Source organism: Ambystoma mexicanum, chromosome 7p (assembly GCF_040938575.1).
Source record: "Ambystoma mexicanum isolate Mex_15411 chromosome 7p, UKY_AmexF1_1, whole genome shotgun sequence".
Lineage (NCBI taxonomy): Eukaryota > Metazoa > Chordata > Amphibia > Caudata > Ambystomatidae > Ambystoma > Ambystoma mexicanum.
Window position 1 is genome coordinate 23,864,467 of NC_090939.1, and position 22,443 is coordinate 23,886,909.

Genomic DNA, 22,443 nt, shown 5'->3' on the forward strand with positions numbered 1-22,443 from the left:
GCCCAAGTGATGCGCCGCCCGGCTCACCACTTAGCATGTTTGATTGACAGCTAGGCTGAATGAATGGGAGTTTCTTGCATAAAAGCAGGGCTTTTGGGACTGGAACTTCAGAAGTCGCCACAGGACCTGAAAATCCAAAGAGGGAGAAGCAGAGCCGACCTGCTACGACAACACCATCGGTGGAGCCCTGCTGAACCGACTCACCACTTCCCAACGACAGAGGAGATCTCCCTGTTGGAGAGTCTTCTTCCCTTGACTGGTGGGAACAACCAGTTTACCTTCTTTTTCTTCACTTCCAAGACGTCCAAGTGGTCGAATTGCCCGTGCCAAGCACCCCGGCAACTGGATAGCCACTTACCCTTGCACCGCAAATAAAAGGACCGCTCCTTTTAATTGACAACTCCGCGGCTGGTTTGTTCCCTGGCAGTGCAACGGACTCCTGCTGTCCTCCACGACGAAATCCTCTCTTCCTCCGGACGAAGCACCGACTTGCACCCACTGCCAGGAACCACTGCCTCCGCTGGAGCGTCCTCACCATTTTAAGGTACCGTGTCCACCAGGCCTCCTTTTCTAAAGATTGCTACAAGGTAATAATAATCCCTTAACCTTCTGGACTGGGCTGGCCGCCTTGACCATCTAACTGGTCCCTTTCTGTTGATCCAACTCCTTTCTGAACTTTTTACGAGACTTTTGTGCACTTATAAACAGTGTGACCTTGGACACATTTCGTCCGGAGCCTCTTAAAGTGGGTCCGGCCTTGTTAACTTTGACTTTGCGGTTTTAACCTGCCTTCTTCTCCTACTATGTTCTTACAAAAGTGTTGGGATCTGTTTCTATCTTTGCTCTGCCTTTCTCTCCCTTGTAAGCCGATTGATTAGAGTGCCATCTTCGCTAAGCGCTCACCGCTGTCTGAAAATAAGTGTTGCTTTACTGAAGACTTGTCTAATAATCGTTGAAGGGATTGTATATCTTTTAGTGACCGTGTTTTTGAACTGCTTGATATTAGTGCCAGTGTGTTTTATTAGATGTGGTTTTTAAATGAATAATTATATCTTTTACGCCAAGCTCTGGTCAGTGTTTGCTTGTTCCACTGTGTTCTTTTGACCTATTGTGAATACTCTGTATACTGCCTTCTTGAGGGAAGTCTGACTGCTCAGCCACAGCTACCAAGTGAATCTGTGTGCTACGGGCTGCTACCAAGTGGGTTTACTGCCTAAATCTTTTGCAGTGGTCCCAGAGGGAACTGCACAGGTTTCTGCCTAACAATGATGTAGTGACCTTTAAAAATGTGAGGACCGCTTACCAAGAGGGGGGTTTGCAGGGGTCTCAGGAACCCACAAGGAGGGATGGAGGAGTGGATGTGAGGCGTGGCTATGGGGATACTCCCAATGAAGAGCCGAATTGGCGCTGGCTGGCACTGACCTCGAAAGAGTTAATAGCGCAGCTCAAAACCTCGAGCCAGCCACTTTAGAGGGGACCAGTCTGTCTTCTTCCTTTCGTGGCATAATAGAGGATTCAGAAATGTAGTGTACAAGGAATAATTATGTGTTACCCTGAAAAAATACGATCTGATATTTCTCCAGGAAACGCAGGCCAAAGCCAATGTATTATTTGATGGATATCAGTATACCTGCCAGCCAAGGGCTGATGGGAAGGCCAAAGGGTGGGCTAGCGGTGGCCATTAGGCAGGACCTAAATATACAAAAACTCGAAGAATGGAGGATTTTGGATACGATATTGATCATGGGGATTGAGATAAAAAAGGAAAACACAACAATCAGTGAATAACTTGGGTTTAGTTCTGGAAACTCCAAATAGCAGAATGGAAGAGTGGTCGTGGAAGTACCCAGGAGGGGAAGTATTGTAAGCTGGTGAACAGAATGTGTTGTGTAATATTGAATGGTTAGACAGCCAAGATTATTTTATGCTGAACCCGGGACAGGGCCCAAAGCAACAACAAAAAAACAAGTGCACAGATCGCAGTGGTTACACTACACTATTCGATGGGGCCTTATTCTAGTTCATAATGACTTATCCACATGGTCAGCCAGGGGTTATTCATCCATAATAGACCAAGGGCCTCATTACAAGTCCGGCGGTAGCCGTGCCCGTAGAACCGCAGGCTGCCGCCAGACTTTACAGGGGCCTGGCTTCACAGAAACACCGGGGCCTTAGAGCCCCGGCAGTCCGTGAAGTCAGGTGCCGGAAAAATGTTAATCCCCATTCCCATTTGAGTCCCATAGGACTGACCTGGCCGGAGGGACGGCACCCGCTCGCAGACTCGGACTGTGCCGGTCCAGTAACAATGGTGCCGGTGGGCTTACAGGCACCGTTGCTAATGGACCGGCAAACTTGTAATGAGGCCTACGTCTTTTTGTCAAGTAAACTGTTTCATAAGATTGCGAGTTTGGAAATTAGGGCGAGCAAATAGTAATCATGCTCAGCTTTGGGGGTGTAAAAATGAACATACAGTGAAAAAGGTGACTGAAGTTCTAGTCAATACAAGCGGAAACAGAGTGAGGTGGACATCATGGAACATGGGTAAACTTAATGCTACAATGCTGCTGGATTTTGATCAAACCCCTTTGGAACAAAAAATGGTTAAATACTCTGTGGGTCACTTTCCGGTTTATTTGGAAAGTAACCTCTTGGGGAAAAGATGAAAGTTCGAGGGAGGGTGTCCAATAGGCGTCCAATAGGCGTGTTTTCAATCAGTAGGTAAAGGAGAAAAAAATGACCCTACATAGAGAGATTAGAATTATCCTAAAGGGGACTGAAAAGGGTGAAACGAAAAAAGAAAGCGTTCGCAGATTAAAACAAGCGCATAGGAACGGGACAAAATTTGCCAAAAGGATGGAGAGAACATGTTAGCCAGTTTTAAGGGGAATAACACAAGACGATTCTGGGAAATAGTAAATCGGACGGAGGAAATACAACCATGTCTAATTACTAATCCCATCTCCGAGGAAAAATGGGTTATGCATTTTGAGAACATTTATAAACTCCCTTTTAGGGATGAGCCTGAACCCAGTTGTCAAAGAGTCATTTGGAAGATTGATATCTCTGTTGGAAATACAGCTGCAGTGATAATCGGGTAAAAACCATCAAGGGCGGGCGCGGGGGGCCAAACAAATTAACAAACGTCCTACTAAAACAGAATGTGGGCCACAATTTAGCATGTTCAGTTTAAGAATATTTTGAAAATACAAGAGATACCGGACTCCTGGAAAATGTCACATATGATCCCAATTCATAAGAAGGGCTCTAGACTATTAGGTTGATAGCCTTGATGGACGTTGACTCGACGATCTTTGCAGCGGTAGGATTAGAGCACATAGAGGAATGCTGTGCCGTAAACCAAGACAATTGGGGTTCAGGAAGAACATTGGTACAGATTGTGGAGGTTTATTGCTTGCTTCTATGCAGGGTCTGGCATGGTCACAGTTCAACTGCCCTATGTATCTGGCTCAATGGATCTCAGTATGGCATTTCACACAGTTAACAGAAATATTCTGTGGAAAGGGGGGCACTCGGGAGCCCAACCAAGATGGCCGTGAGCCTGTGAGCTCCGACACACCATACATAAATCCGGCGATCATCCGGATGATTCCTGGCTAGCCTGACATAACGAGCACAACTCTGCCCTTTGGCACCCTCCCGCTCACACTGGGGTCTATTTTGAGGCTTGGCGGTGCTTGGGAATAGGAAGAACGGCTCGAGGCCTGGTGACTCTGGAGGAGGAGCTGCAGTGCAGCGGCTTTCGCGCTCCATACTACGCGCGCAGCCGCCAGAGAATGGGGAAGCCACCAGCAGCACCAACGCAAAGGAGAGGGGGATGGGCAGTGCTCCTGCCTAACCGTACAGACATACCCAGTCCCTCCTGGGCCCCACAAAGACCTCGGATTGGGTCCCACGACTCGCAACAGCCGGTCGAGCGGGTAACCCTGAGAGATCAGGGCTGACCTATTTGGCACTTGCCTGTATCCTTGACCCCAGACCTTGGCACCCCACCGGAGGCGTCCGGGCTCCAGGGCGCTCTGGGGGAGGAGTACGCTGACACTGTGTGGTTGGTGGGATTGGGCTGCAGGTGGGGCCCATCCTTCAAGGAAGACTGGTCGGAATCGCTCACAGAAGAGTTGTCGGAAGAAAACAAGAGAGCTTGGTGCAGTAAGCCCCGCTGAGGCAACGCAGCACCCCACGGAAACGATGTACGGTCAGAGCTGCAGTGCGGAAGCCACTGTGATGAAAAGGAACACACAGAGAAGGCCTGTCAACGTGCAGGAGACAGCAGCCCAAATCCCATTGTCAGTGAAGCCAGGACAACAAGGCCACAACCTGCAGAGGGAAACGCGTCCTGGTCCACACACAGGTGAACAACTGAATAGTACTGAGGTCGCTGGGTAGAACATGCCGGCCCAGTGGGGGAGCACGAGAGGCAGACTTGACCCTAACATTGATAGCCCTTATCAAGTACAGTGACCAGGGGGAGCCTTTGCCGGGAGGCATGCACTGTGGGGTGCCTTCCCTACTCTCTTCCCCGCCACTGGAATATCACAAGGGACAATACTGAAGACACTTAAAGGGGGACACTGGGGGTGAGTCCACAGTGGCACACGGGTGGCGGCACACTCCACGACATTGTCTATCTGAAAGGGAAACTGCACCACCATAAACAATGCATCTCCTGGAGCCCGGCGAGCAGTGGCCTACTGAGAACGTTGAGTGGAACAAGCTGGCCAAGCGTGGGAGCACCGGGGGCAGGTTTGATCATAACATTGCCAGCCCTTAATAAGTACAGTGGCCAGGGGGAACCTCTGCCGGGAGGGGAGCACTGCTGAGATGTCTTCTACTCTTCTCACAGCCACTGGAATGTCACGAGGGGCAATACCGTGAGCATTTAAAGGGGGATATTGGAGGTGAGTCCACAGTGGCACAAAGGTGGAGCACACTATATGGCTGTCGATCTGAGAGTGAAATAGCGCCGCTGTAAACATCACATCTTCTGGAGCCCTGCACGTGGCGGCTGTGAAGAGTGGGTGGGGCAGGGAGACGTGTGCGCTAGAGGCAGCGTGGGAGGCTGTTACGTGGAAACAGGGAATTCTGTGGCCAAAGCCCTACCAACGGAGCTACGGCGAGGAGCACAACTCCCTCCTTGTCCTCGGGAACCGGTGGTCCAATCTGCACGTGCTGAAAGGCCAAAAGATGGCTGCGACAAAGAAAACAAAAAAGGACTAATTGTAACCCAGCAAGGAACACATATATGTTACTATGATCAAAAATAGACACGTAATTACTTACCCGCATAGAATACCATCATGGATATGAACACATAAGGTTGGAAACAACTTTTTAGCAACACGTAGTATCTATTGGTGCGTAACCATGAGATTAACAAATATTTTCTTTTAATTCGTATTTCACATTGGTTCAAATATACGTACATATAAAAGTCATTTTTTCATGCTAATATGTAAAAAGAACGTTGTAAAGTGCTCCATAGCCTCCCGTAAGTGAGGCAAGGAAACCAACATGGAGAGCATAGTAAACACAATGATAGGACTAGTTAACATCATGCTGAAAGTAAATAGGAAGACGACAAAGAACCGCAAGGACCATTTGACACAGTATTCGCGGCTGAAGGTAAGCGTACAGGCGGGTCCCCTTAGGGGGGCTGCATTAGGAACTAGCGCAAACATGCGAGACCACATGCAGATGCGTGAGAAATTATCAGGACGTCAGTACAACGTTGAGGCATAAAGATTACCCCATTTGACATTTGCAATTTTAAAGTGACAACAGAATGTTAGCAAGGTAAAACCAACCTAAGCATTTAAATTAAGCCGAGGCCATTTTTTGAGGACCTAAAGTCCGTAGACGAATACTAAAATTGAGCACCTTAATGTACCAGTAGTGTGTACAGGAACATTGACGCAATGTAAAAAATAAGCAGAGGTATCTAAGTATTAAAAGGGAAATCAACCTGCAAAGCTTAAAATTACCTTTTGTGTGAATTTACAGGAATTTAACCCATGACTTATTCGAGTCCACAGTAATGAACGTTTCAAATATTATGAATATCCAAATTAAAACATTAGGTAAGAAATCTGATGAAACTATTTAAATGAAATATTTGAATTACCTTCAAATACAATGTGCTTCAAAACTTTTTCATTAATCTTTTTTTGCAAATTTCTTTTTCTCTGTTTGCTGTTTTATTTTTTATCCCTTACCAATCCTTCCTTTCACCCCTCCCCAATGGCCAACCAAATGTTTTTATAATGTTTTGAACCATTTAATTATTGCATGAATATAACAAAAATGTTTTCATTACTCATGTACTTTAATGTTTCAACAACCTGATTCATGATTGTCAATTTATGTTTTTAAAAAATCACTATCTATTTTTTGCTAGCTAGCCATGATTTGAAAAAGGCAATGGTTTCGCCGAAACACGTGTTATCATAGAGGGCAATTCAACAAACATAACATTATGTTTGAATAAAAGATATCTATGAATTATAAAATCAAGAAAAAAGTTTGGTATACATATTTTTTCTATCCATAAGGGCGCAGAAGAAAAACAGTAACCCAAAACACTTTATTGCTTCTCAAAAAAAACAGAGTAGAGGAACCGGAACTCCTTTGTTACAGTCTTTTGCGACCACCCCAAAAATCAGTGAACGTTTTACTAAAACAAACAGGGCGCCGAAGTCAAACCCTTGGGAAACCCACACCAGAAAGGTTCCTCAATCGTTATTTACATGATATTAGGGAGTTAGGTGTCAGTTGATCAGGTGACATCTTATTTGTCGGTTTGTTGTTAAATTGATTTTTCATGCCACCGATCCCCACTCCTTATTTTCATTGCTCGCTGTGGGAGGTGCCTGTTTTTCACTGACTGATGGTGCACCCTGTGACACCCCCTTGTGCAGGTCAGCGCTGTATACCTGCGACTTTGAGTGGACTTTAGCTTTACCAACTGATGACTGAATAATCTCCTGGTTGGGCGGCTTTTTCGATTAGGTGGGGATTCATTTATTTTGTTTGCTTGAATCTACAGTTGGATTAACTTCAAAACCCTTAACTCTTTTGCTGCTAAGTAGGGGATAGAACTTTGAAAACAAAACCAAGCAATCACAGTTATCCTTGTCCAATAAGTGAAAAGGAACCTTGATCAGATCCATTAATTTGCCATCATTTACCTGATTATTTGGGATCTTAATCGGTCGAGGCACAGTTATGCCTATTTCTGCAGCTCCAGGCATAGAGCATTCAGCTGTTCTTCGTGTGTCTTTCTGCTTTGCCATATTTTCTTTAATATCGAGGTGTGCTTTCGATTCCTCATCCAACTGATTTAAATCGACCACCTCATCCTCATTGGACAAGTTACATACATTTTGCATTTTAATATTATGTCCACTGATCTTTTTCGTTGGCTCTAACTATATTGCATTTTATTCCTAACAAATCTTCTTTTCTGAGCTTTTGGTTCAGCGCGCTTTGACCTGCGCGTATACGGTGTGTTGTCAGATTGATCACCTTCCATACCAAGAGGCATTATCAAGGTATCTGGCAAGAGAGGACTTGCCATAAGATTGCTATCAATTATATCGGTAAGTGGAGTAGGACTGTTCGGTGCATTATATGTCGCCACCGGGTCCTTCTTATTAGCTTCACATACCAAGTGAGCATTCATGCCCTCTCTCTGAGATAGCCACTGTTAGTTCTTTAGAAACAGCAGGATGTCTGCTATTTGTTCTGCATTGTGGGTAACTGCTTGTAGCAGTGTATTGAGGGAGACGTCGGTCAAAGATTCGTTACCCGGTAACACATTTCTGACAGCATCTGCGAAGGATTTATTTGAACCTACCGCTGATTGAATTTCCGTTGTTTGTGTGCCCTTGGAAGTAAACATTGTAGTATTGGCATTGCTTGCGTTGCCTAGTGGTCTTGGGGTCATGAAACCATCATGCGTGGGAGTTTTAAGCTTGGGAAAGTATTCCAGTGCATACATGTATCTCTCCAGCTTACAGAAGCCTTAATGTCCCTTAACTCAAGATGGGATCATTCGTGACCTTTGTCTAGAAGATTAAGGGTTCTAGTTAGGACTGGAAAGAGAAATTATCTGGTTCATTCATATCAATAGATTGGGTGCTAATGTCATGCATAGTGCGACAATTTATGTCAGTGCTGTGTTGCTGTGTATTTGATAGCAAATCCTTCTGTCCATTCTCATAGTGATTGGCCCCTCTTTTGGTCTCATCATGCCCTAGTTCATTGATGGGAAAAGATGCTGAGCTCGCAGAAAGAATGTGGTTTGCCCAATACATTTCCCTGTAGATTTGGTTGCTCAAAATGGTTTGTATTGGCAGGATTAATCAAGCACACTTCCTCCATATCCGGGGGAAGAAGTGGAGCTGGTGTTGCTGGACCAAAGGAGACTTTAATTCGTCTATGGAGACGTCTGAGATGTGGTTGATAAAGCTTTCAGGTCCATATGCAGACATGGCGGAGCTAGGAATATTGTGACTATTCGTCATCTAATGGGTAATTAGCTGCACCTGGCGCGTTAAGGTTAGGTGTGTGGATCACCGCACTGACCATTGCTTTAGTACCAGATGGACAGTTGGGCTCCACCACCCCACCTACCCGACAGCACTCCTGCTCTGCCGCCGCTGCGGTCGGCTGTCCGTGCCTATTTGGAGGCAGAGTTGGGTTCTCTACTAATTTAGGAGAGTCCTCATGAGATTGTGTCATCTCCAGAGCTTCCATTTTGGAGTAAATTTAAGCGCTTGTCCCCTTCTTAGGCACCTCACCATAATGAATCGTTCTGCACCTAGGACTCCGGTCACAACACACAGATTACCTTACAATAACTATCCCCACAAAGAGTTAAGAATCTATGCGCAGACAGCAAACACTTCTCACTATACTTGGCACCTTAGTTTACTGTGTTTTTCTAAGGGGTCGATTAACCATTGGAATCATTATATTTTACAAATGCTTATTTGTGCTTACAATGGTGAATGCCAGCCCTTCACACCTTACCACCGGGCTAAATCAGGCGAGGTGCACTTATTACAAGTAAATGTTACGGGCAGATATCATTGCAAAAGTGCATATGTATGTGACAGACAGAACTACACATACACTTGCTGTCATACAGTTTAGGCGCAAATTCAAGTTTTGCAGATTTTCCGAAATGACCAATTATTTACGCTTAAGAGTGCAACACAGCTTTCTGCAGTGGTTATCGGCAGCGCTCTGGAAATGTCTCAATCGCTGCCGCACTCGCCCCACAATGCGAAATCTACTGAGTCTTCGCAGCACGGCCGGATAAGCAATACAATTACCAAAGTGAGGACAGATCCATGTAGTAACCTTCACACCGCCAAACACAGGCTCAACAGGCACGTGCTGGAGGCACTTCCTGGGGGCGTGCTTCATGCCTTCCCCACACTTGGCAAGACAGCTGAGAATCTGGATGAGTAAAGTTAAACGCAGGAGGATCACCTTTTGTGGGTGTTTTGAGAATAATGTTTGCGTTTTATTCATTGGGCTGTTTTGCATCTTCCTTCGTTTGTTTGTAACAGATAATAGGATATGGTTTGCAGGTACTTGTTCTGACTTAAGCCGCTCCTAGGCTCGTACGAAAAGTCAGGTGCAAGATGACACGTGGGAGATGTGTCATCAAGTCAATAAAAGGTGTGCACGGCCACCCGTGCGCCAGTCAAATTCCAAAAGACTCCTGCCTCTGTGTCCAGTTACTGGGGCGCGGCAGAGTGATATCAGGGGAATAGTGCTTGCCATGCAGAGCCCTTCTGAAGCAGGGCACAGCACCCATGGGCCCCTTAACAGTACTGAGTGCAAAACCACAGTGTGGTACACATGGAATCACACGCACAGGTAGCACTCAGTATGAGAAGGTGCCCCCTTCTGATGCCAAATATCACACATCTGGCGGGACGAAAGGATAACAGGACACGTCTTATCAGTTTAGCATTTATTCTAGAACTGGCTCCTTCAATTCCCTCAGCACGCTCCTCCGCTCCTCAGGATGGCACCTAGACCCACTAGCTTGGTGTTCCAGCTTGGGTCGAAATATGCCAGATGAGTTGCGCTCGCCAGCTCCCTCTTTATTTTGTTGAATGCTCTCTGGCACTCTCCCGACACTGGAATGGTTTGTCCTTCCTCAGGAGTCATTGCAGCGGCTCGGTGGTAATGGTGTATCTCTGCAGGTAGCGGGCGCAATATCCTGCCATATCATGACTTCCCCCACATTGGCAGGCTCTTGTCGGAGTTAGGTTGCATCCCCTCCCTGGAGAAGATGTGCCCGTAAAACCTTAATTTGTCTTTGTTGACGTTGCACTTGTCATAGTTCAACGTGATTCAAGCTGTCCTCAGGATGTCGCACACTTCTAGGAGGGCCTTGTCATGTTCATTTTGTGAGGTGCCATAAACCAGGATATCCTCTGAGTAGTTGAATGCCCTTTGTACTGGGAGGAGCAGTTGCCTGATAGTTTCTTGAAAAATGTCCACGGTGGAGGAGATTCTGAAATGTAGTCACTTGTTCCAGAAGATGCCGTTGTGCGATGCAAACGTTGTGATATCTCTGCAGTCGGGGTGCAGTTCGAGCAAGTGGTACCCCTGGTTGAGGTCAAGAATTTCGTGGTGTGGTTCAGACTGACAATCATGTCCTCTATTCTGGGGCTGGGTGTCTCTCTCTCTCTATGGCAGCGTAGCCGCCCTCATGTCGACACAGAGACGTAGTCTGTTGCCTTCCTTCGGCACCACTACCAGTGGTGAGATCCATTGGGTGGGCCCCGTTGCTCTCTCAATGATGTAATTGCCCAGGAGTTGTTGTAGGTCCTGCGAGGCGGCATCCTGCAGGTGGAAACACACTATGAGCGGGTGTTGAGGGACCGGCTTGATTTGCTCATTGATGTAGAGGTTGATAACTGTCCCTTTTAGCTTCCCCAGCCCTTGAAAAAGTTTGGGAAACATTTCCTTGATTGAGTTTTTGGTGAGCAGAGATCAAGCTAGGTGGCAGATTGACTCGCGGCTGGATTGGCTGCCGGTGCATATCATCATATCTCTTTCATTGAAGTGGATGTCAATCAAACCAAGTGCTTCCGCGGTGCGGTAGCTAAGGAGACATTTCCCTTGGATGGGCTACGTAGGATGTGGATGATGGCGTTGACTCGTTTTCCTTTGAACGAGAATGATTTCTCAAATTGTCCAATCGATTGTAGTGATATGCTGGGTCCCCACTGAAATATTCTTGCCTTGGACAGTGTCAGTTCTTGTGTATTTCCTGTAAGTTTGAACTCCTGTTCCCCTATGATGTTGACGGTCACTCCGGTGTCAATGAGGAAGGTGTGCATGACCGTGTCCATCATTACTTGCACTCTAGGTGCCTCGCTGTCTTCAAGCGACCACTGGATGAGGTTTACAAACTCATTTGGGAACTCCGGATCTAGTCCATATGAGAACTTGTCCCAGTTGGTGTATTGGTCCTTGGGGTAGCCCTGTGTGTCCTCATAATAATCAGGTTGGAATAGTGTCTCATTCACGGGTGCTTTGCATATTCCCCACCTTGTTCCATTGCCCTTATCATTCTCCTCAGTGGTTGTCCGTAGGCTTGGTTTTGTCTCCATTGCGGGAATGGCTGGCTTGGTCTGAATGGTACTCTCCAATTGGGTTGTGTCGACTGCTGCTGGTGTGTCAGTGGGAAGGGTCTTCTTTCCCGGCATACTGTCTGGAAGTGCCCTTCTCCCCCGCACCTGGAGCACCTCTCCGTCATTGCTGGGCATAGTCCTGCATGTGGGAAGGGTTGTCCTCAGTGATCACACGACCTCTGGAGTGATGGGCCTGGTCTCCGCTGGGTATATCCTTCTCTCTGAGGCGTTCTCGGCAGGGTCTGGTGGCCTGCCTTGGTTCTCTCCCCCTATCTGCCACTGGTGAATGCCGCTACTGTCTCCTCTGTCCATTTTCTTTTTCAGTGTTTCGATGGCGAAGGCCTGTATCTCCACTCTCTTATGCACCCTCGCCATCTCAATCACTTTGTCGATGGATAGGTGTTTCTTCAGGAGTTGTTAGCAGAGTGTGGATGACAGGCATCCTTCTATCACGCGAAGTCTAATCGCCTCATCGTCTGAGAAGGCAGCGAATTGGCAGTGAATGAGTTTCTGGCAGAGTCGTGTAATGAACTCCACCGTCTTGTGGGAGGCCTGGTGGCACTGGTTGAAGACATACAGTTCATAGTCCCGATTTGGTTGTATTACGAGCTTCCTGTCCAGTGCAGCCAGTAGCGTTTCGTAGGCGTTCCTGTCTTCTGGTGTGATGGTCTTGATGATGCTGTTTATCTCAGTCCCAGCCAGGTTTTTGAAGATGTCTTTCAACACTGGGGACTTTTCCTCCCCGCTGCCTTTATGAAGCCGGCAAAGTCCTCAACCTATATTGTCCATCTGGGCCCCCTGTCTGCTTGTCGTTGGAGGTTGAATGGTGTAGGTTTCCTCAGGAAGGCTACACTGGTTGCGGTGCTTAGGGGAGCTTCCTGCCCATCTGCTCACAGCATTCAGGTGCGTAGGTTGGGCACCTTCGGGCTGTTCTCTTTGTGTACTTGGTCATTTGTTGGGTTTGGGTTGTGGGGGTCCCCAGCAGTGTGATGTTTTGTGGTAGCTGAATCAGTGGGATTGTACATTGCTGTGTGGCATGTTGCTGACTGTCCAGGTTTTTCTTTGTGTGACCTCGGTGCTGGTGGTGTTGTTTCTCAGTTAACAGTGCTAGGGTTACAGGTCTGCAGGGAGGCAGCATGTCCATGCTGGTGCCGGTACTCCTGCTGCTGTTTCATGTGTATTTTATAAAACAAACTCTTGGTGGGCCAGGCTTACAGCCGAGAAGCTAACGGTGCCGGCGCTCCTCTTCTACTGCTACGGTACCTCCTTGCGGGCTTCCCGCTCGGCGTGCTAACGGTGTTTTCTGTGGTGCGCCGGCCTGGGCGCTGTAAGGCGGGTCGGCTGGGTCCTCAAGGACAGCCTCGCGGGACAAAGGACGCCGGATGGCGGTGGTGGGCGTGCTGCTTGCATGGAGAGGACAGTGCCATGCTGTGTGGAAGGAAACAAGGACTTTCCTTGTTTTTTATCCTCGTCACCAGTTGTTATAAGGACCAGTCCCTCAGGCTGGACGAAAGAATGACAGGACACGTCGTATCAGTTTAGCATTTATTCTAGAACTGACTCCTTCACTTCCCTCAACAGGCTCCTCCTGTTCCTCTTCCCGCCCCTCATTCCTTAACCCCTTGTCTCCTGTCCTCTTCCCTCATAACAACATCCAATGTTGCTTAACTTATCGCAGCCTTCCCACAGACAGATAGACAGAGGCTGCATGTTTCCAGGTCCCTCGAGATGGAGGCTTGTGGCACGATGGGTGATCAGTGCAAAGAAATGGGGTATAGGGTCATGGTGGCTGGTGCCAGGAGAGCCAATGAAACTGCAGGGTGACTGCCTCCTGCTCAGATGTCCTTTGTACTTTCAGAAAGTTTGCTAGGCCATTCTGACAGCATAGCCTGAAGCAGCACAGTGTGCCTAGTTGCCCAACACCTCTGACCCGAGTTGCCATGAGCTAATGTGTGCAAACCGAGTGGCAGCAGTGAAAGGCTGAGAGCCAACACCTGTCCATACCTTTCACCTGGGGATGAGAACCTGCATAAAAAGCAGAACACACACATCTTGCCCCTGAATTTTCAGAACACGCCAAACAGGCCATCAGAAGCTGCATTTTCGGAAGCATTTAATTAGGCTATTTAGTGCTGTGTTTTCTCGCTCTTAAATCCAGCAATTATATAGGCCTTTATGCCTGCCAGTGCTCTCTATGTAGAGCCTCGTGTGTCTAGGCTTTAAAACAAACATGTCTTGTCTCAGTTCCTGAATGTAAGGCCGCCTACTATCAGATGCTAGACATCCTAATTACACTATCATATTACCAGGCATGTTCCTAAACGCTGTGAGAGCACAATCCCACTGAACTATCTGCATTCTACAGGCACATGCTGTTCTTGCAATCTCATCAGAGGGATACTCATCACGTCCCACATCGGCCGAATAATTATTTTTTTTTTCTTTTTTTTTTTAATTTTAAACTTATTTATATATATATTCAATGAAAAAACGTTGTTAAGGGGGTGTTCTGGTTAAGTTGCACTACTAAAAACCTATGAAATTCAGTGAAAAAACTTTGTGAAAGGGACGTTATGGTTCCAAGTAAAACCGAAAAACCCCTGAAATTCGCCAGTTATGGTCAGCTAAGCCACCATAACTCACGCCACCACCGTGCACTGCTAACACTAACACCCAGGACATCAAAGATGGCATCACAAATGTCATTGATGACATCACTGATGACATCACATGTCTGGCTCACTCTTTTTTACTTTACTGATATGTCTAGGCCAGTAACAGTCACAAACTAAAAATCCACTATACTATAGTACAAAGTACTATATTTGTAGACTTATACTTCAAATATGTTCTTACAGTAATTCACTTAGGGTCCACTCACAGCATATGAAACATATACAAAGGGGAAAACACAGACTATTTCGATTAATGCATTACTTATGCACTAGGTACCTCATGATATTTATTCCAATGATCCTTGACACTTTTTTATTAACATTACAATAAGAATCCCTTGTACAGACTTTTCATGAAAGGTAAATATACATGTGATGTCATCAGTGATGTACGGTGGTGGCGCGAGCTATGGTTGCTTAGCTTACCATAACTGGCGAATTTCAGGGGTTTTTCGGTTTTACTTGGAACCATAACGTCCCTTTAACAACATTTTTCCACTGAATTTCATAGGTTTTTAGTAGCGCAACTTAACGATAACATCCCCTTAACAAAGTTTTTTCATTGAATTTCATAGGTTTTTATTAGTGCAACTTAACCATAATGTCTACGAACATCTGACTTCATTGCAGACCTTCCCGAGAGTGCCACATGACCATATGCTGGCGCGCACCATGATGACGTGTCCGAGAACCCGTACGCACTTCACAATAAGATCTGTGCTTCGTGGACAGTTTGGAACTGCATTTTCTACTGATCTCGGAACTTTCAACTTCAAAATTTCCCTTGCACAGTATTCCTACTCATCCATTAACAATCTAGTACACAGTACATACTTTTAGCAAAACTGCTATTTATCTTAAAATGGCATCAGCTAAGGCCATCCCTCCTCCCCAAGAGACACCACCACTGCTGTAATCAAGGAGCATGAGAAACACTGGCCCCTACCTTAGAAATAACACACGCACACCAATTTCCCCTGTCCACCTGCCCCTCCATACTAGTGTTTGGTGCCTCTTCCCTCATTTCCCTCCCCACCTTTCGTTCTAAGCTCTCCTGCCAAAAACAATCCATCCAAAAACAAAATAAATGTTCCTTTAGGAACCACCTTTCACAGTTAAAAAATAGAACTAAAAATAAACGCATAGACTCCATCTACTTTACATTTCTCAGTAAAGTACATAGACGCAATAAGATTTTCCAACGTTTGCATTCTGTGTTATGCTAATGGGAATATTGGGGCGTTCATCCTCCGCTCGAGGGACTGGAACGGTGGATACGGGCCCAGCAGCCCAAGCGAATCAAGGGTGGATAACGAGGTCTCTGGATCATTATCCCCCCATTCCAGCCCCTGAAATGGGGGATGAAGGCCATTAGCAGCTTAGGTTCCCAAAGCGGGAACCCGTGGTACTAAAAAAGAGCATTTTTCGTCCTACAACGGGACGCCTGTGGCGTCCCGGTTTAGGAAGGAAAATCCTTTTCCAAGATAGCCACCATGGAAAGGGAAGGCAGGGGTTCCATACAGGGCCCCTCTTCGCTTTCCATGGCAGCCTGCAGAAGGCAAAAGGAAAACCCTATGACCATATTACCACAAGCACATTTTTCTTCCCTTTCAAATCTATCCTAATTTCGAATAACTTTACCACAAAGCCAGTCCCAGGTGGACATGGCCACTTTAATCCTATGTTTTGTCCCTTCTGGTCATGGCCAGTAGCCAGATTGTCCGAATCATGACCTTATTCCATGACCCGGACATTCTGGCCACTGCCCATGGCCACAGGCTACCCCTCAGTCACTAAAGCTATACCGCTATTTTTTAAACTACAAGAAAGCACTGCCACATTTACAAAACCATGCTTGTAGATCCTTGCCAATGCGCCTTACGTAAGTTTGCTGAAAATCCACCCACGTTTTATTTTTTCAAAAGTGTCAAATGAATGCACATACAATCGTCATATAAGCTCTGCACAAAATCCATTCAGACTTTACGAAAACATTTATATCTAGATCTATTATCAGTTTGTCAAAAGAAGTGTAGATTCATCAACTGACACCTCATTTATAAGCCTTTACATTATTTTAGCAACCCCCCCTCTAATTTTGCCCCCTCTGCACCAAAACCCACCAAACTTTGTAAACTCATTCGAAATCAGGTCAGAAATATCCCATCCCATCCTCATCACCCCTCACCTCCCCAGAGATTATTTCATAAGTTTGACAAGTGTAATGCTCAGAAAATATTATTGTCCCGAGGGTTCGGGCATGTATTTTTATACATACGTTGATCTATCGCACAAACATTTCCAATTCACCTTACCTCACTTTTCCTCTTTTATAAACATGCGAAATCTGGCAGCAGGGCGCGCCCATCTTGTGCTAATCTTATCCATTGCTGCATCGGCCAAAGGTAAACTGCCCTGACGTCACTAAATCATATGCCCCGCCCCTGAGCCTCACATCACCAACTCCAGTGATATTCTACACCCTTCTCGGTGACGTTCCTCTTCAGTGTAGCCAAACGCATCCAGTCATCACCTACGTGACGCAGAACCCGAAAATCAACACACATCCACTAACAACACAGCAGGTCACAATTCGGAATACTAAACCGTACTTTAAAAGAAAACAATAACACTGTACAATTTCTAAAGTAATTTTATTTCACAATAAAAAGCTCCGAGAACATCCGACTATTGCCATATTCAATCAAATTGCAAATTTGTTTCTTCGCTCACGATCCAAAATGTTAATCGTGAGGCACACGTTGTTCTTTTTCCGTACACAAAGAGTTTGTTTTCGATAAAAGAACCGCTTGGGTCGCACAGTGAATTCCAGGGCTTCTGCATCAACTTGGGCCTAGACCACCATAAAGGATGTTATGTTACTCCTAATCGCTAGTACATCGTACAAGCACATTGGCCCTGGGCGATCGTCCCAAAAAACAGTCACTGTGATCTAGGCGTTGACAACTATGTGCAGCTGCCGATTAAAGAACCCGTCAGTTGGCATCTGGAATCTATGACAATCGCAGAAAGGCAGGATGTAGGTATTTCGAAAACATAACAGAAAATGTGTCTCAATACCCGAACTTTATTACAATGTATCTAATGACTTTTTAATTCGGCATAGAGTTTAAACTAACGATTTGCACATACATCAAACAATCTCAACAAAGAGAAAACAACGTGGAAACTGATACACAATTCGATATGGTCATACATCACATTTTAATGAAATATTAGCGTTGAACCTGGGTGAACCTAGTGATAGTCTACATGCACCTCGGTCCTGCACTCCCCATAACCACGTAAAAAAGACAACTACACACAAAGATAGTACTTGTGTTACATTGCAATAAGCAACACAGAACAAACAAATAGAATATAACCCAAAATTAATCTTCAGATAATAATAAGTTAATGCTCATTCCGGTATACAATCGGCAAAATCAAACTTACATTATATTCACCATTTCCATTGTCTTGGCGTAATTCAGACCGTAAAGCTCACTGCGCTCGCACCAAAGATTCTTCATGAACTGAATTTACATGTTCCTTACACACTTTTGGAATGCATAACCTTATCAAATGTTCATTATTACAAACCTCCTCTCATTGCATTCCTTACGGAATAGTCCCTTTCTCTCAAGGTAAAAAAACAATTGAACCTTATACTTTGTGTCCCATGCGTGGGCTTCCTTAGTTCGCAACCAAAAATTCAAAGCTGGTGGCCTTCACTCAGAATCTAAATACATTCTCACTTTGCAACAACATGGCTCACCGCGTCCATGAGAACTGTTATTCTCACACACGTGCAGGGCCTCTCTTTGCATCAGACACTGCAGGTGGCTGCCTCAGATGCCAGACTCTAGGGGCGGCAGTCTGACTCCATTATTACTTTAAATACATTTTAACACAGACACATTAGTCCTTCACCTGTACTTTACGCACATTATATTGTGGAACACCTCCAAATGTAGCGTATGACTTTCGTGACAATAAAACACCAGTTTTTTGCTTCTTGCTGCCATATCCCATCCCATCCTCATCAACCCTCACCTCCCCAGACAGTATTTGATACATTTAACAAGTGCAATGTTATGTTTTTTTAATATGTTTTTGCAGCAGATCTATGTGATCACTGCGCCCCCGTAACTGCGACGGCCGAAAATGCCGACACCAGTTACGGCGCAGCGCAGTGATCACATGGATCACTGTGCCTGCTTCCCCCGGCCTACATTACCCCTCCCAACCCTCCCACTCCACTCACCGTCAGGGCGGCACACACAGAAGTGTGCCGCCCGCCCCCTGTGATCCTTGCAGGGTCAGCTCTTCCCACTAACGTGGGTTAGAGCTGATGCTGCAGGGTGCTTTTTATTTTTTTATTTGTTTTTCTTACGTGTCCCCCGCTTTCCGAATTGGTTAGCGGGGGCCACCCCCGCAACCCCGGACCCCCGTTACTGCTCCCAGGTAGAGCGGGGGACACCCCTTCAACCCCCGCTCTGCTTGGGCGCAGTAAATGTCACCCTGATTTTGTGCGCCTCCAAAGTCGCAGTGACTGTGGGGGCGCACAAATGAGGGCAACATTTTTATACAATCCCCTTTGCGGCGATGTCCGCGGACACCAAAACACGGATCCAAGATGGCAGGCGCATCGGAACAATCTGATGCACTTCACGCTCTTCACCATCCAATCAGCGAACGCATCACATGTCCGCGGACATGACGCGACCGATTAGCCAATCGATATCTTGCCCGCGGAGCGAACAGGGAAGTGTGTACGCGGAACGGACATAGATATCACTAATTTTTTGCGACTTACATTTTGATCGTTTTTTCAAAAAACTACTGGACGGATTTTCAACAAATTTACAAAAGCAAAAATCCGTCCGTCCAGCGATTTGGGCTGTAGGCGTGCGCAATGTTTTTCCCCCATTCAGTCTATGGGAAAAAAAAACATTGGGACCCCCCTATAACTTTTCCCCCCCTGGACCAAACCTCACCAGACTTTGCAAAATAATTCAGAGTGCACCATATACTTTTTTTGCAAAGTTTGGTGTGCATTCGTCCAGTTATAAGCCTCCCAAAAAGTGCTCTTCCTATGGGATTAGCAATTTAACCATAACTACACAGCCACTTCTTTTAAGTTGCTACATCCTGCCTTTCTGCGATTGTCATAGATTCCAGATGCCAACTGACGGGTTCTTTAATCGGCAGCTGCACATAGTAGTCAACGCTGTGTACAGCCACAGTAGTGGCTGTGCAGTTATGGTTAAATTGCTAATCCCATAGGAAGAGCACTTTTTAATAGAATGCTATTTATATCAATGCATTGCTTAATGCACTAAGTAGCTCATGATATTTATTCCAATGATCCTTGACATTTCTTTGTTGTTGTTTGATATAGTTTGTTGAAACTGCTGAAGGGTAGCAAATAAAGAAGTTGAAGCATAATGCTCGCCTCCTAGTCTTTAATAGAATTAATACTTCCTGCGCAGTTAGCAGGGGTAATCTTTATTCTATTAACTTAATCGATCAGATGCTCAAAGTGGCCTCATTCTGTAACTACCAGAAGCTGCAGTTTGCAGCGCTACCTTAATCCAAAATGGCGGAACTGTTGCTACTTCTGCACGCAGCCGGTGTGTCACCACTGCACGACAATTGCCCTAATTTATGGCTGCGTACTTCAGCTACCTTTTCACCACCTCTACTGTTATAACTGCAGCACAACATGCGCCCCTACTAGCTGGTTATACAGATATAAAACAGTGTCCTGGCTCTAACTTCTAAATATAGTAAGCAGCATCATTACCTTGTTGCTTCTTCGTGTGAGACTTTGTGATGCCTTCTAAAATGTGTCAAAACCTTACTACATATACCACGTGTGCGGATCTACTAACACACTACTGACACTGAACGGCCAGCGCTCTCTCTGCTAACACAATTTGCGCAGTCAGAACCTTTTCCCGCGGTTAGGACGCTGCACTTGCATCCCAACAGAGGCAATATTAATACAGGGCAGTGCACATCATATACAAAGCTCAATACACATGCATTTCTTTTTAAAAGCTACATCCATAACATGTAGCTTGTTGTGTCCAATCAAAACACCTCTTGTCTTGGTCTTCAGGAAACCTTGCTCAGGGAGGTCCCAGGCCCCTCTGCAATATGCCCACTGGTCAGGAGGCCTCATTCACTCGCTGACTGGGGACACGGAAGGAGACGACCACCCTGTGAAATAGGAACACAGCCTCTCTGGATTCACATCCGATGTAATACTGAAGGAGGCATTCCAGAAAAGAGGCATGTCATAAAATCTGAGGCCATCCTGTCAAGTGAGAACAATTCCCTCAGCAAAGAGGGAAGGGCCAGGCTGTCCTGTGTTTGCGAGTTTTTGTGTTTGTAACAAACTATTAAATCTTCATTTTGGGACAATTGTGTTTCTTCCTTTACACTGTAAGCCCTAACCACCACAGAGCCCCCGGCATGACAACACATTTATTAAACACGCTGCTGACATGTGACACCCTGTGATAAGGCACTGTCATAATATTTATGTCAATGCAATATCCCCTCCTTCTGCCTCTACCTACCCCAGCCCCCCTCATCCCATTATCGTTCTCCTCCCAATCTTGGGATTAGGGGCGAGGAACTTTGCCCACTGAGATACCCTCGAGTTGTGGAGGGTAATTCCCCCCTCCCCATTGTGGATTGGGGGCTGGAGGACCAAATACAGTTCCCAGCGTCTGCTCATGTGGCGTGTGTGCTTTACAATGGGGAGATCACACACCGTGCTCTAGAGATGTGCATGTGTGATACTGGGATGAATCCCGTGCACACTCATCTTCATTGATTACCCCAACATCCTCCATCACACAGCACACCCTGCACAGCCTATCACACAGCACACCGTGCACAGCCCATCACACAGCACAATCCTGCACAGCACACCCTGCACAGCCCATCACACAGCACATCACCCTGCACAGCCCATCACTCACCTGATCAGAAGCTGCTGGGCCTTTCCGCTCTCGGCTGGGATTTCCTGCAGCTGAAGGGTGGGTTCCGGGGGCTGAGGAGAAGGAGGGGTGCAGACAGCAGACCCCGGACACACACTGTTGCTGCACCCAGGAACTAGCCTGACAGAGGCGTTAATATCCACACAATGTACTGCAGAAGCCCAGAGCCCGAGACACTGCCTCCCAGGACATGCTCAGAAGCACACCACATCCCCAGAACCCCAATATTTAATCTAATGCAGAAGCCCAGAGCCCGAGACACTGCCTCCCAGGACATGCTCAGAAGCACACCACATCCCCAGAACCCCAATATTTAATCTAATGCAGAAGCCCAGAGCCCGAGACACTGCCTCCCAGGACATGCTCAGAAGCACACCACATCCCCAGAACCCCAATATTTAATCTAATGCAGAAGCCCAGAGCCTGAGACACTGCCTCCCAGGACATGCTCAGAGGCAGCACCACATCCCCAGAGCCCCCCCTCCTAAAGCCCCATTATTTAGAGCAAAAGCCCCGAGCATGAGACACTGCTCCCCAGGACAAACTCGGAGGCAGCTCCACATCCCCAGAACCTCATTGTTTACCCCATTGTTTAATCGGACATTAAGCTGGAGGTACAATCTCCCCTTTAAGGCCAATCATTAGCAGACCTGCTGCAGTAGAATTTGCGCTCATAGTAATTCCATCCGAATACCCATGGGGTTTTATGGTCTTCACACATGGGGATTAATACCGCCTTGCCACCACTTGTAATCCCGCGGTAATTCCATGGGACTAAGTGGCGGGAACAGGAATAGATTTTACCAGTAACTCATGCAGAGCTACTCGTGGAACGCTCAGGTGGGTCTGAAAAGGAAGGGGGTTGGGATTGTTAGTAAGGTTTATGGGCAATGCCATGGCACCAGTGTTCTTGCCTACTCTTCTTTTGCTTAAGGGTCTTATTCTCCAGGAAGCGTACAGAATTCAAGAGCTTTTGCGCATTCCCATGATCTGATGAGTTTTGCGCATGGTAGCTTTGATGTGTTGCTGGCAGCCTCAGTTCGGGAAAAACAAGCTCACTGTATGCTGGTTTGT

The 22,443-nt window shown here is 46.3% G+C and overlaps 1 pseudogene; it reads right to left on the minus strand.

Annotated features, from left to right (window-relative positions):
* LOC138525633 (zinc finger protein 84-like) overlaps nt 1-21,653 on the minus strand; it is a 50,656-nt pseudogene extending 29,003 nt beyond the window's left edge.
* Nucleotides 21,654-22,443: the final 790 nt, after the last annotated feature.